This window comes from Somniosus microcephalus, chromosome 16 (assembly GCF_052327205.1).
Source record: "Somniosus microcephalus isolate GS21.2 chromosome 16, FLI_Smic_1.0, whole genome shotgun sequence".
Taxonomy (NCBI): domain Eukaryota; kingdom Metazoa; phylum Chordata; class Chondrichthyes; order Squaliformes; family Somniosidae; genus Somniosus; species Somniosus microcephalus.
The window spans coordinates 100,703,866-100,718,554 of record NC_141002.1 but is presented as its reverse complement, the minus strand read 5'-3'; the positions used below and the strand labels follow the sequence as shown (position 1 = coordinate 100,718,554).

Here is a 14,689-nt window from a genome sequence, read left to right as displayed (position 1 = left end):
TGCTGCCCTTGTCCTTCTAGGCGGAAGAGGTCGAGGGTTTGGGAGGGGCTGTCGAAGCAGCCTTGGCGAGTTGCTGCAGTGCATCTTGTAGATGGTGCACACTGCAGCCAGGGTGCCCCAGTGTGTGATTTGGATGGGATCTGTAGAATATTGATAGAATTGACAATAGGCTGAGGCATGATAAAAATTGACTGAGCTTTCTGGAAGATTCCCACTTTTCCTGTCAGCTTTCCCAACCAATATCACGGCCTGTTTGAACTGGCCCAGGCCAGATGTAATTACCAAGCCAAGGGAGTCGAACGTTTCGTACTGAGGAGAAGAGGTGGGCGGGTAACAACACTGTCAGTCTTTCCCAGCACAAGTTATCGGTCTTCCCGCTGCTGATAATAGCCTACCAATTGCCCGCCTACTGCTTGATTCCTTCTCTCAGTTTCAGTGATTGAGTTGTTGCTTATTCTCCAGATGCAGGAGGTAACTATTGCACAGAAGATGTCATCAAAGAGAACATCGTCCCTTCCTACCCACGCCCACGTCACTAATGATGAAGAGGTGAAAACGAGTGAAGAATCTTTCCCTAAGGCGGCCCTGTGTAGGTGCTGAGGGATGTGTCACAGCGGCAAATCAGCCTTGAATAATGCATTAATATGACCCCCATTTCTTATAATAAATGAGGTAAGGTAAAGAGACGAACACTTTTGAAAATTGAATGCGCCGTCGTGTCTTTGTTTCTGGCATTTTTCATTTAAAATTAAAAAAAAGAAAGAAGTTGCATTTATATAGCACCTTTTACAGCCAATAAAATAATTTTGAAGTGTAGTCACTTGTTATAATGTAGCAAATGCGGCAGCCAATTTGTGCACAGCAAGCGCCCACAAACAGCAATGTGATAATGACCAGATGATCTGTTTTAATGATGTTGATTGAGGGATAAATATTGGCCCCGGGACACCGGGGATAACTCCCCTGTTCTTCTTCGAAATAGTCCCATGGGATCTTTTATGTCCACCTGAGAGAGCAGACGGGGCCTCGGTTTAACGTCTGAAAGACGGCACCTCCGACAGTGCAGCGCTCCCTCAGCACTGCACTGGGAGTGTCAGCTTAGGTTTTGTGCTCAAGTCTCTAGAGCGGGACTTAAATCCACAACCTGCTGATTCAGAGGTGACGGTGCCGCCCAGTCAGCCACGGTTGACACTAAGGCCACGATTTTCCCTACCTCGGCAGATCTGTGGTGGGTGAGGTCGGTTGGGCTTGTTAAGCCCCGCCCAGCACTTTTCCTGGCCAATTGAAGGAAGCGGGTCTGATCATGACACGTCATCAGCCGGTTTCCTTAAAGAGACCATGCGCAAATTTACTTTGACATTTGTGCTGTCAGTGTTCTACAGCATTGAGGTGCTGCAATCACTGACAATCACTGCACAGAGGTGCACGCTGCACCCAGGCTCTCCCATGACTCCCTCCATATGCTTATGGAGGGAGTCACAGCACGCAGGGAGGCCCTCTTCCCTTCCCATGGACGGAGGAGACCTCCCCAGGAGATCAACACAGCCTGGTTGCACATTGCACAGGAGGACACAAGCAGGGATGTCGTCAGGGGGACCAGGCTGCAGTGGCGCAAACCTTTCAATGATCTCAGTAGATCACGAAATGTTACTGCAAAGCCACACTCAACCTCATCCTCCTGTGCCACCCCTCACATCCCCATCACTCTGCCTTCTCTACCCTACTCCTGCACATCCTTACTCACACCAACTTACCTTGCACCTCCACCCATCCCTCTCTATCTACATTATCACTTCCCCATCTCACTAGCCACCCCTCACATTCACCCTCATCCTAGTCCAATCATACCAACTAACAACACACAAGGGTAGCCACTTGTGTATTTTAGCCAATGTTCATGTGAAGTTTCTGTTACTGTGCTGTCAAACATTGAAATCTTTACTTTCAACACTTTGCGTTCTTGGACAGATTTGTGTGCACCTTTGGAAGTGGCTTAGTGAGTTGCAGTGAATGGTGAGACATAACAGCACCCCCCACAATGCTGATGAGTGTGAAGGCAATGGCTTAGGCATTGTAGGGATGCTTTATGGTGTTGGTGTGGGATGGTGCCAACCTGGTGCATCATGTGGCAGCCAGGGTGTGCAGCGTCAAGTGAAGTAAATCGGGCCATGGTGAGGCCATCCCTGACCTTCCGGGCAGCAATGTGGTCGGGTGCTGATGCCCTCTGTCCTGTGCAGCATCAGGTGATTGCGGAGAAGGTTGGTGTTGTTGTTGGTGTTGCTGGTGTGCCCGGTGATGCTGTTGTTGTGGCTGATCGTGGTCAGATTCTGAGGACCAAGGTGAGAGAGTATAAACTGTATCCATGCTGATGGGATAGATGGCAGGTGAGGTTGAGATGACAGAAACGATCTGTCAATGGTGGGAGAGATTGTTCCAATGAGGTGACATTGGATAGAGAGTTTACTCCAAACACTCACAACCTGCATAAAGCTCAATCAGTCTTCCAAATGCAGTAAGCAACAGCTTCTGAGCTTGGAAAGTGAACAGCTGTGAGATGGGAGCTTTTATAGCACATTTCAAGCTGTCAAGTAATGAAATGATTCCATGGCCATTCAACTCCCGCCCAGCATATCAGACATGGTCCCTGAGCAGCATGGACCCTGTTGGCGAGCTGGTAAATTCTAAAGGAGAGCTCAAAATTGTTGTTAATCCTCTGTTAACAAGCTCATAATGACCTGAATTGCCTCCCCCGCCGCTGCATCGGGTCTGTCAGTGCTGATCGACCCGACATTTGGTAAAGGCACATGCCGGTGGGTTGACAGCGGGGTCCCGACCCGTTGTAAAAAAAAACACTTTCCCACCCAACCCACCACCGATCGCACCCACTGAACCGCGGAAAATTTCCCTCTAAGTAACTTTACATTACAAGGGCAATATAAAGAAAAATATGAAAGAGGCAAGTCTTCATTAGGCAAGGGTATCAAGGGATATGGATCAAAAGTGGGTAAATGGAGTTGAGATACAGATTAGCCATGATCTAATTGAAGGATGGAGCTGGCTCGAGAAGCTGAATGAACTCCTCCTGTTCCTGTGCTACAGGCTCGAGAGGCTGAATGGCCTCCTCCTGTTCCCGTGTAACAGGCTCGAGGGGCTGAATGACCTCCTCCTGTTCCTGTGCAACAGGCTCGAGAAGCTGAACGGCCTCCTCCTGTTCCTGTGTAACAGGCTCGAGAAGCTGAACGGCCTCCTCCTGTTCCTGTGTAACAGGCTCGAGAGGCTGAATGGCCTCCTCCTGTTCCTAATGTAACAGGCTCAAGAGGCTGAATGGCCTACTCCTGTTCCTGTGTTACAGGCTTGAGAGGCTGAATGGCCCCCTCCTGTTCCTAAGCAACAGGCTTGCGAAGCTGAGTGGCCTCCTCCTGTTCCTATGTAACAGGCTCGAGGAGCTGAATGGCCTCCTCCTGTTTCTATGTAACAGGCTCGAGGGGCTGAATGACCTCTTCCTGTTTCTATGTAACAGGCTCGAGGGGCTGAATGGCCTCCTCCTGATCCTGCGTAACAGGCTTGAGAGGCTGAATGGTCTCCTCCTGTTCCTGTGTAACAGCCTCGAGAGGCTGAATGGCCTCCTCCTGTTCCTGTGTAACAGGCTCAAGGGGGCTGAATGACCTCCTCCTGTTCCTGTGTTACAGGCTCGAGAGGCTGAATGACCTCCTCCTGTTCCTGTGTAACAGGCTCGAGGGGCTGAATGGGCTCCTCCTGTTCCTGCGTAACAGGCTTGAGAGGCTGAATGACCTCCTCCTGTTCCTATGTAACAGGTTCGAGTGGCTGAAAGACCTCCTCCTGTTCCTGTGTAACAGGCTCGAGTGGCTGAATGATCTCCTCCTGTTCCTGTGTAATAAGCTCGAGAGGCTGAAAGACCTCCTCCTGTTCCTGTGTAACAGGCTCGAGAAGCTGAACGGCCTCCTCCTGTTCCTGTGTAACAGGCTCGAGAGGCTGAATGGCCTCCTCCTGTTTCTATGTAACAGGCTCGAGAGGCTGAATGGCCTCCTCCTGTTCCTAATGTAACAGACTCGAGGGGGCTGAATGGCCTACTCCTGTCCCTGTGTGACAGGCTCGAGAGGCTGAATGGCCTCCTCCTGTTCCTATGTAACAGGCTCAAGAGGCTGAATGGCCTACTCCTGTTCCTGTGTTACAGGCTTGAGAGGCTGAATGGCCCCCTCCTGTTCCTAAGCAACAGGCTCGCGAAGCTGAGTGGCCTCCTCCTGTTCCTATGTAACAGGCTCGAGGAGCTGAATGGCCTTCTCCTGTTTCTATGTAACAGGCTCGAGGGGCTGAATGACCTCTTCCTGTTTCTATGTAACAGGCTCGAGGGGCTGAATGGCCTCCTCCTGATCCTGCGTAACAGGCTTGAGAGGCTGAATGGTCTCCTCCTGTTCCTGTGTAACAGCCTCGAGAGGCTGAATGGCCTCCTCCTGTTCCTGTGTAACAGGCTCAAGGGGGCTGAATGACCTCCTCCTGTTCCTGTGTTACAGGTTCGAGAGGCTGAATGACCTCCTCCTGTTCCTGTGTAACAGGCTCGAGGGGCTGAATGGGCTCCTCCTGTTCCTGCGTAACAGGCTTGAGAGGCTGAATGACCTCCTCCTGTTCCTATGTAACAGGTTCGAGTGGCTGAATGATCTCCTCCTGTTCCTGTGTAATAAGCTCGAGAGGCTGAAAGACCTCCTCCTGTTCCTGTATAACAGGCTCGAGTGGCTGAATGATCTCCTCCTGTTCCTGTGTAATAAGCTCGAGAGGCTGAAAGACCTCCTCCTGTTCCTGTGTAACAGGCTCGAGAGGCTGAATGATCTCCTCCTGTTCCTGTGTAATAAGCTCGAGAGGCTGAATGACCTCCTCCTGTTCCTGTGTAACAGGCTCGAGTGGCTGAAAGATCTCCTCCTGTTCCTGTGTAATAAGCTCGAGAGGCTGAATGACCTCCTCCTGTTCCTGCGTAACAGGCTCGAGAGGCTGAATGACCTCCTCCTGTTCCTGTGTAACAGACTCGAGAGGCTGAATGACCTCCTCCTGTTCCTGTGTAAATACTTTCAGACCACTCGGTTTTTAAAATGGCTCTAAGTGGTTGCTCAAGTTGCTTATTTCAGGTAATGGAACATTTGCACTTTTTATAATAGGCTAGATGCTGGGTCAAATCCCTTGTACATTGCCCTACACAATGCAGCTTAATCAGTCCTTCAGAAGAGCCCCTCAAACTGTACAAGTAGAGCACTTCCATTTCCTATATCAGCCTGTGGCTCTCTTGAGTGAGAGGACTAAATTAGTGTTGAATTAAAAAGGAAACCAAAATTGCAAATACAAAAAATGTAAAATAAAAACAGAAAACTCTGGAAAAACACAACAGGTCTATTAGAACTTGCATTCTGACAAGGAAGAAAGTCTTGCATTTATATAGCGCCTTTCATGACCACCAGATGTTTCAAAACGCATTACAGCCAATGAAGTAATTTTTGAAGTGTAGTCGCTGTTTTAATGTAGGAAAGGCAACAGCCAAAATGCGCACAGCAAGCTCCCACAAACAGCAATGTGATAATGATTAGATCATCTGTTTTTTTTTAGTGATGTTGGTTGAGGGATAAATATTGACCAGGACACCGGGGAGAACTCCCCCTGCTCTTCTTCGAAATGGTGCCGTGGGATCTTTTACGTCCACCTGAGAGAGCAGACGGGGCTCTCGGTTTAACGCCTTATCCAAAAGACGGCACCTCCGACAGTGCGGCGCTCCCTCAGCACTGCACTGGAGTATCAGCCTAGCTTTAGCGTGCTCAAGTCTCTGGAGTGGGACTATGAACCCACAACCTTCTGACTCAGAGGTGAGAGAGAGTGCTGCCCACCGAGCCATGGCTGACATGACACCGAAGCAAAATATTGAATCACAGGGGTAAGATATCTATCGTTATTCCGACTCACCCCATTTGAATTCTACCATCCTCTGGCAACATTGATGTCCGTCCAAGCAGTAGGTCGAGAGCCCCAATGTGAGAGAAAAGAAGTTGAAACTAAAATGATGCTTTTATGATAATGCAAGAAGGATTGACCTAGTTTCTTGGTCTTTTTTTTCCCAGATATCACAGCTTTCACGGTGCTTTAATTCTGCATAAATTTTGACTTCACAGCACAGATGACACCTCAGAACTAGTTTTAAGCACACTTGTGATTAACCATCTGTAATTAACCATTTCGCCAAGTTACATTTTCGAACAGAATGTAATCAGGACAGAACGAACATCCAAGTTGGCTTTTAATACCATTGGCTTTCTGTATCCTTGACTGTCATGGGGTTTGCATACTACAGCTGCAACAAGACTCCCAAAACTAATGCTCTACTCGGAGCTCCGACACGGCAAGAGAGCCCCAGATGGGCAGAGGAAACGCTTCAAGGACACCTTCAAAGCCTCCTTGAAAAAGTGCAACATCCCCATCGACACCTGGGAATCCCTGGCCCAAGACCGCACAAAGTGGAGGAGAAGCATCCAGGAAGGAGCCGAACACCTCGCGTCTCTTCGCCGGGAGCAAGCGGAAGCCAAGCGCAAGGAGCGCACGTCAACCCAAGCACCCCACCCACCCGCCCCTTCAACCACCGTCTGCCCCACCTGTGACAGAGACTGTCGGTCCCGCATTGGACTCATCAGTCACCTGAGAACTCATTTTTAATGTGGAAACAAGTCATCCTCGGTTCCGAGGGACTGCCTGAGAAGAAGAGAAGATACTACAGCTGCAAACAGTTGAGTTTTCCAAACCAGAGGGTGATAAACATGAGACAGAAAGGTGCCCGTCCTCCTAGCCCACCGACCACCGCAGTGGGATGTATGAGCTTGTCACATGAGCCTGTCAATCATAACTGGGAGTATCTCTCAGCAGACATGCTCACCAGTCACAAACTGAGAAGATCGAGGGGTGGATAATGATAGAGGCATTCTAAGTCATAATAGGAATAAACAAGGTTATTAACTTGAATTGTTTCTATTGGTAGGCAAGTACAACAACAACCACTTGTATTTACATAGCGCCTTCAACTTAGAAAAGTGTCCCGTGGTGCTTTGCAGGAACGTTATCAGGCAACAAATGTGACCCCGAGCCAAAGGAGGAGACATTAGGACAGGTGACCCAAAGCTTGGTCGAACAGGGAGGTCATAAGGAGGGTCTTAAAGGAGGAGATAGAGGGAGAGATGCAGAAAGGTTTAGGGAGGATATTCCAGAGCTCAGGACCTAAACAGCTGAAAGCACGGCCACCAATGGCGGGAGGGTAGGAGTGAGTGAGGAGATTCCGTCATCCCAAGGTAAGCATTAGATGCGCAAAGGGAAATTAGAAGGAAACATTTTCATGGAGGGTTATCAGATTGTGAAATGCTTTGCCAGAAGGGGCAATGGATGCTAAGTTGATTACAGCATTCAAAAATATATCGGCCAATTACCTTAAAAAGGTTAAAAAGGGCACAGGGATAAAGCTGTAAAATCTGCCCTTGGGAGGGACATAAATTCAACGCCAGCAACAAGGGCCGAATGGCCTCTTCCTGTGCTAAAATTTCTCATTTTTTAAAAATTCAGCTGTTGCACAGTGGGCAGCACTCTTTCTCACCTCTGAGACAGAAGGTTGTGGGTTCAAGTCCCACTCCAGAAACTTGAGCACAAAAATCCAGGCTGACACACCCAGTGCAGTGCTGAGGGAGCGCTGCACTGTCGGATGAGACATTAAACCGAGGCCCTGTCTGCCCTTGCAGGTGGATGTAAAAGATCCCACGGCACTATTTCGAAAAAGTGCAGGGGAGTTATCCCCAGTGTCCTGGGGCCAATATTTATCCCTCAATCAACATCACTGAAACAGATGATCTGGTTTTGCTGTTTGTGGGAGCTTGCTGTGCGCAAATTGTCTGCTGCGTTTCCTACATTACAACAGTGACTACACTTCAAAAGTACTTCATTGACTGTAAAGTCCTTTGGGATGTTCCAAGGTCATGAAAGGCGCTATAGAAATACAAGTCTTTCTTTCAATGCACTCTCGGGATGAAGCCCTTGGTGAATATGGAAGCATTTGCAGGCTGATTAACAGGCCGTGACATGAGTGCTTCCCTCCATGGCCTTAACCACCTTTAGTGGGGGGGGGGTTGTCCTATACTGCGGGAGGATTTTATGGGCTCCCACAACCCATACAATCAGGGGCACCCACCAACAGCCACAAGTATCTCACTGGATGTCAACCCAGAGCTTTGATCTGGTCTGCACTCACATGGACTATAGAGAGTGGGTTTGCTAACCCTCTGCCTTCGAGGTTCATGAGGTGGGAATGCAGTCACTGTGCTAAAGTGAAGGACGGTAAGTCAAGGATAAACAGTTCTCAAAATTAAAAAAAAAGAATTGAATAATAAGCAGAGACACAATCAAATAAAGATTCTGAGCAGCAAGAACTTGATCCAGCTTTAATGGCTTGTTTACCAGAGACATCAAGGGAAAGGCAAATCTAGATATGGAGACTCAATTACCATGTGTTATACTTACAACTCTTAGGAGACAAACCATCAGTAGCTTCACACAAGAACATGCAGATATTACATTCCTGAAAACACAAAGCAGATTTTTCTCTCCTGCACCAGACAGCTGTCAGCGCACGTTTGATCTGGTTGACCGAGTCACAAAGCTTTAAAAAGCCAGGGTTAAAGGAAACTTTTGCGAGCCTATTAAGAGGTGCCCCGGACTCCTGATCCTCGTCCAAAAGAGCTATTAATAACACGGAGCATCTGTTACACCTTTAGGAACTGAGTTTTACATTTTACGTTCCACTTGTTTGATATAAACAAAGCTTCATCACACAATAACTAGGTTTTTTTTGTGCATCTGCAAATGTGTCCGCAAACTATTCCCTTTGACACTTACGGTGAAGAACGATAGACGCATGTATACGTCATGATAAAACATATCAAAAAAGGAACCGCCAAATCCAGGTCCCCAGTATAAAATATTCAGACTTACTTCTGAATAATATACAACTTCATACTAGAATTGTCTTTACGGTTGAATTGATTGTTTCAAGCTGGCATGTTTGAGGTTGTGCAACGTATTACAGAGTATTTACAGCACAGAAACATTTGGCACAACTGGTCGATGCCAGTGTTTATGCTCCACACGAGCTTCCTCCTTCCCCTCTCCATCTCACCCCATCAACACATCCTTCTATTCCTGTCTCTCTCATGTGTTTACCTGGCTTAAATACATCTCTGCTATCCGCTTCAACCACTCCCTGTGGTAGCGAGTTCCACATTCTCACCACTCTCTGGGTAAAGAAGTTTCTCCTGAATTCTCCATTGGATTTATTAGTGACTATCTTATATTTATGGCCTCTAGCTCCGGTCATCCCTGCAAGTGGAAACATCTTCTCTACGTCTACCCTGTCCAATCCTTTCATAATCTTGAAGACCTCTATCAGGTTACCCCTCAGTCTCCTCTTTTCTAGAGAAAAGAACCCCAGCCTGTTCAATCTTTCCTGACAGGTATAACCTCTCCGTTCTGGTATCATCCTAATAAATCTTTTTTGCACCCTCTCCTGTGCCTCTACATCATTTTTATTACTTGGGACCTAATGCAGCTATAGGGCAACTACCAGGCAGACAATCATTGCCTGCTTTCACATGAATTCAATGGTAGCACTCGCTTCCATTTGTGTTGAATAATGTTGGGCATATTAACACTCTTTATATTTTGATTTATATTTTATTCTATCAGTATAGTAAATGGACCAATTTTGGATTAAAGAGGCAAAATCTATGATTTTTTTACTCTTAACCTATAAGAAGAGAAATACATCGCTAGTTCATCCATCCACCCACACATCCACTGGTCAATCCGCACACCCACCCATCTATCCATTCACCCATACACTCACCCATCAAACCATCTGTCCACCCAACTATCCATCATTAAGCCATCTATCCACCTGCCAACCCATCCACCCTTGACCTCTCCACTCTTCTATCCACCCCACCCGTCGATTCATTCAACCCAAGTTAATTCTCCCGTGCACCCATGCATGTTGGAGCAATCAAGGTGGAATAAATCTGGAACTGAGCTCATGGATGCCCGCCAAATGTTATGTATGAATATCTATGCAGGAGTTCATTTGGCTGCATAAAACTGAATGTTACCAAAAATATTTGAAAATGTACCAACCTTTTGAGTCAATGTGGAAGACTGGCACCTTGCTGCTACCCGAGTGAGAAATAATTGGTGTAAGAGGAAATTAGTAACTAGGGAAAGAGTCAGAGATGACAGATACTTTTGTCAACATTATTCTGATTTGAGTGCATGCTGCACGAGTCGAAAGAAACTCATTAGATATCTCGGATGTGTTTTATGGCAACAAGATTGAATTCATATTTTAATCACTTGGTGGTTAGTTTCTGTGCAAGTTTCAGATGTAGAAATGGATTTTCCACAAGCCTCCCACCCAATGACGTAACCCTCACACAGTTTAACTGTTAGGGCACTTTGGAACATTCCAGTCGGAAAAAGGTTCCTATTAAAATAAAATAATAAATTACTTGCCTTGGAGGCGGTGCAACAAAGGTTCACTAGATTGGTTCCTGGGATGAGAGGACTGTCCTATGAGGAGAGATTGAGTAGATTGGGCCGATACTCTCTGGAGTTTAGAAGAATGAGAGGTGATCTCACTGAAACATACAAGATTCTGAGGGGGATTGACAGGGTAGATGTTGAGAGGCTGTTTCCCCTGACTGGCGAGTCTAGAACCAGGGGTCACAGTCTCAGAATAAGGGGTCGGCCATTTAGGACTGAGATGAGGAGGAATTTCTTCACTCAGAGGGTGGTGAATCTTTGGAATTCTCTGCCCCAGAGGGCTGTGGAGGCTCAGTCGTTGAGTATATTCAAGGCCAAGATCGATAGATTTTTTGATATTAAGGGAATCAAGGGATATGAGGATTGGGCGGGGAAAGTGGAGATGTGGTAGAAGATCAGCCATGATCTTATTGAATGGCGGAGCAGACTCGAGGGCCGAATGGCCGACTCCTGCTCCTAATTCTCATGTCCAACACAAAATGAAGAATGTTTTTTAATGTGAGGCAATTGTGGTACTGCCAGCAGCAACTAAAGAGGATTTATTTGCAAGGAATAGTCCCGATTTTAACCCGACGCACCAGGTTTGAGTCGGATTCCCGATTTACACCCCCGCCTGATTTGAGGCTCCAATTAAGTCAACACCAGGCGGTGCGTATAACGCGCCTGCAGCCAAAAGGCTCCCCCATTCTCGCCGAGGGGGCGTTGGGTTAAAATCGGGGTTGAATATTGAATCGAGAAACGTTCTATTCCTCAGGATCTCACTCAGAATCTACCTGAAAATACATCCAGCATCCACAGCCTTTTGTGGGAAGAGAGAGTTCCAGATTTTGTGTGAAAAGTACTTCCTGATTTCGCTCCTAAACGGCAGAGCTCGATTTTTAAGATCGTGTCCCCCTCTTTCTCGATTCCCCCGCCAGAGAAAATAATTTCTCCGTATCTACCCCATCGAATCCCTTTTAACATTTTAAACACCTCGATCAGATCAGCCCTCAACCTTCTAAACTCAAGGGGAATACAAGTCAAGTTTGAGCAACCTGTCCTGCTAATTTAACCCCCGAACCCCCGCATCATTCTAAATCCCCATGCAGTCCAACCCATACATTTACCATCTGTCCTCTAAAGTAGTTCAGTCTGAGCTGTCTGTGTTCTTTCCCTCTTACAGCCTTAGCCTGTGCCTCTTGTTTCTTGAGCCTGTCAGTAATGTTGAACAAATAATCCAGGTTTAATTCACCCAACCCCCTTCAGAATCTTCAGCAAAGTCTCCCCCCTCCCGCCCTGAGCCCCCCTCTACCCCTGAATCAAACCAGCCTCTTCAGCCTCCCCCTGCAGCGTGCGTGCCTTAAGTTAAGCATGGTTTTTGTTTCTGGTTCCTGCACTGTCTGATACCCAGTGCCGACCAGGAGCTGCCGACTCGCTGTCGCCCGTTTTACACTATGGCACAGAGTCAAAATTACTCCCTTGTCGCAAGACATCGGAGGAATTGTTAAAAAAAACTCCACCCCAGTTGCTCTTTGAAAGCCCTGGCTTATTTCGAAAGCTCCCTCCCCCACAATGTTTGCTACCCAGGATTTATTGCAGATTTTAAGAAAGTTACACTTTCCGGAATGAACCCGAATCGCAGAAGGGTTAATATTCCGCTCGAGGTCTGGTCTCCACATCCATAACTTCGTGCAAATGCACTTTGCATTCACCGCGGAGGATCTCGCTAAAGTTCCAGCTTAAGGCTGGTGCAGACCTCAGGTCTTGGCCATCCGGTTGCCTGCCCCACTGTCCAGGCTCTGCTCAGTACAATGGGCAGCTGATTTTACTGCCGCCCCGCTTCCTTTGTACCGCCGCTGTCTTCTCCTGACTTGTGCTAGGGATATTTGTGCAGACTCTGTTTGGTGTCGGTGCTATTTGTTTGGTGATGTCGCTGTGCCGAGGTTGAGGAGCCCACGCCTGTCAGGTGGGGTAATGAAATCGAAGCTGGGGCAATAAATCAGTGTATAAATATGTATAAGTCACATAGTCTAGGCAGACAGATGACATGATGCTATCAGTAAGAAAACATCTTTGACCTTCCGCACAGACCCCTCCTGTGTTCAGAATTCACCCCCTTTCCCCCCCCCCCTGAAACCCAACGCCGAGAGTCCGAATTAAATTCAGCTTTGTAACTGTTTCCCGGCCACTGGATGGATAATAAATAAAGGAGATGAAGGCTAACATGTCCCTTGGCAGGCAAAGCAAAGGATTTGTTCCTGGAGGCGACATCTGTCTGCAGGTTCTGGCCAAATGATTTCTGCCCATTTAGGACAGTATTTGCGAACCTTTTTTTATCCAGCGGCGTTCGCCCGAGATTTCCTTCTCTGCTTCCCCCCCATCTGACAGCAATCACTCTGACCAGAGGTAGTAAACGCCGATTGAATTGCAGGCTGTCGGAAACCACTCGCAATGCCTCTTTCAATTTGCCAAACACACCATCAGCCTGGAATATATTTGTTTTTTAAAAAAGTATTCACGTTTATTGAAACCAATGGAAAATTGGGTTACACCTGCACACTGACTCTTAACTGAGCTGGGTGTCCGCTCCCACTGAGAGTGTGGGGGGAGAGAGAAACAACGCTCAGGGGTAATGGCATTGCCACCGTTTCCCGATCACAGTCTTCGAACCCAACGCAGAGCCAGACACCACCTTCCAGGTGAAAGCCAGAACACCCAAACCAAGCCAAATAAAAGGATTGCATTGTCGCCCTCATCAAAAAGTGGCGATGCCAACTCAAACATCTGGAGCCCGGGTGTGCACTCTGCCGATTGCTGTCTCCCCACACTCTGGGCTGATAGTCCTCGCATCCACCTCAACTTTCTGGCCACATTCTGGCTTCAGTGAGAAGCGCCTCTCTCCCTCCCTCCCTCCCTCCCTTCCTCGAGTGTGTCTCAATCATTCTGGATGAATACTACTGGAGATAGCTGTCCTCTTCCTGACAGAATCCAGCCAGCTCAACTGGCACGCTTGCCTCTATTCAGAACGTGAGCACTAATTAAACCCCCACCCACACATACACACACACACAATAGGCTTCCTAATAGCTGCATTTCCAGCATTCACAGCCAGCCCAGCACTGCGGAATAAGAACACAACATTGCCTTACCTGAAACGAATGTCCTCTTTTTTTTAAATGAGAAAATCTATTGAGCTGTGGGTTTCTGGGAAATAGGGAGGCAGAAGAGGAAAACACTTTTTTTTGTGGCTTCTCCTAGTGAGAGTACAACTCAGTCAGCCTGCTCCTCTTGAGAGCAAGTGGCTTTATAGATAATGTGAGCGAGGCGAGGGGGGCACAGACTGTTGAACACAGCACCAACACATTGCAGCTTCTCAGGAATCCCTCCAGTGAGAGACCACTGCATCACTGAGTCCTTGTGTCTGATTGGACACAGGGAAGATGCTGCTTCGCATATGTAATGTAGCAGCAATAAACAGAGAGGACCTCTTTTATTTCATCTTCCCATCTCCACATTTGAGAGAGTTCCGGCAAGTGGCAATCGGGGTCGTATAACCAGATAGGAAAAGATGCCTTGTTCTCCCAGCAGAGAGGAGTGCTCCAGTCTGCCGACTATGTGTGTGTGGAGAGTTCTGTGACATGATTTCCCCAGAGGGTCTCAGTACCATAAATAATGTAGCACACAAATAATATCAGAAAGACCCAAACGAGTGCGAGAAGGGGAACATTTCCAATCAGTGATATCATTGGTAGTCGAGGGGGCGTGGAGGAGAGGGGAGAGGGGAGGAGAGGGGAGGGGAGGGGAGGAGAGGGGAGGGAGGAGGAGAGGGAGGAGGGGAGAGGGGAGGGGAGGAGGAGAGGGGAGGGGAGGAGGGGAGAGAGGGAGGAGGGGAGAGGGGGAGGGGAGGAGAGGGAAGGAGGGGAGAGGGGAGGAGAGGGGAGGGGAGGAGAGGGGAGGGGAGGAGAGGGAAGGAGGGGAGAGGGGAGGAGAGGGGAGGGGAGGAGAGGGGAGGAGGGGAGAGGGGAGGGGAGGTGGAGGGGAGGTGAGGGAGGAGAGGAGGGGAGGAGAGGGAAGGAGGGGAGAGGGCGAGGAG

At 48.1% G+C, this 14,689-nt stretch overlaps 1 protein-coding gene across 2 annotated transcripts in view; it reads right to left on the bottom strand.

Moving 5' to 3' along the window:
* Nucleotides 1-14,116, bottom strand: part of syt1a (synaptotagmin Ia) — a 651,724-nt gene extending 637,608 nt beyond the window's left edge. The window contains exon 1 of one of the 2 annotated variants that reach the window (XM_086009557.1): nt 13,746-14,116. The gene's annotated coding sequence lies outside the window, so the exon portion shown is untranslated. The remainder of the gene's footprint in view (nt 1-13,745) is intronic. The other variant, XM_086009558.1, reaches the window with a different exon arrangement.
* Nucleotides 14,117-14,689: the final 573 nt, after the last annotated feature.